We start from the raw sequence: 597 nt of genomic DNA on the forward strand, positions 1-597 counted from the left end.
ACAAACAAACCAGGTAACAAACAATATTATATTCAATTATAGTTACCTTTTATCAGTTTGTAATTAGGGAAAAAACAACAACATTTTACGTATTAATTATGATAGTGAAAGTGAGACACGATTGACAAGTGCTCAGTTCATTAACAATTGAATATGTTTTTATATATAGTTGAAATCATGAGTCAATTGAAGCTAGACCACTATGGAAAATCTGGAAGCACTGGACGGCCATTTCGTTCTATTGTGGGACTCTTTAGCAGTGCGCTCCATGATCCCGCCTTGCGAAATTCAAACCCAGGACCTACCAGTCTCGAGCGCGATTATCAGAATGGGAATTTGTGGAGATTGTAGTGATTTTAACAGATGAATTCATGAGTCGATCTAAGCTAGACCACCATTGGAAACCTGGAAGCACTGGATAGTCGTTTCATCCTAGTATGAGAATCTTCAAGAGTACACGTTCACATTCCCGCATACGGGATTCGAACCCAGGACCTTCGGTCTCGGTGATTTTCGTCCTACAAGTGACATATATTCCGTAATCACCTCTAAAATGAGCCAAACCAATTTTTAAGAGTTTCAGAATTGTTCCTAGTT

Source organism: Schistosoma mansoni, chromosome 7 (genome assembly GCF_000237925.1).
Source record: "Schistosoma mansoni strain Puerto Rico chromosome 7, complete genome".
In the NCBI taxonomy this organism is placed as follows: domain Eukaryota; kingdom Metazoa; phylum Platyhelminthes; class Trematoda; order Strigeidida; family Schistosomatidae; genus Schistosoma; species Schistosoma mansoni.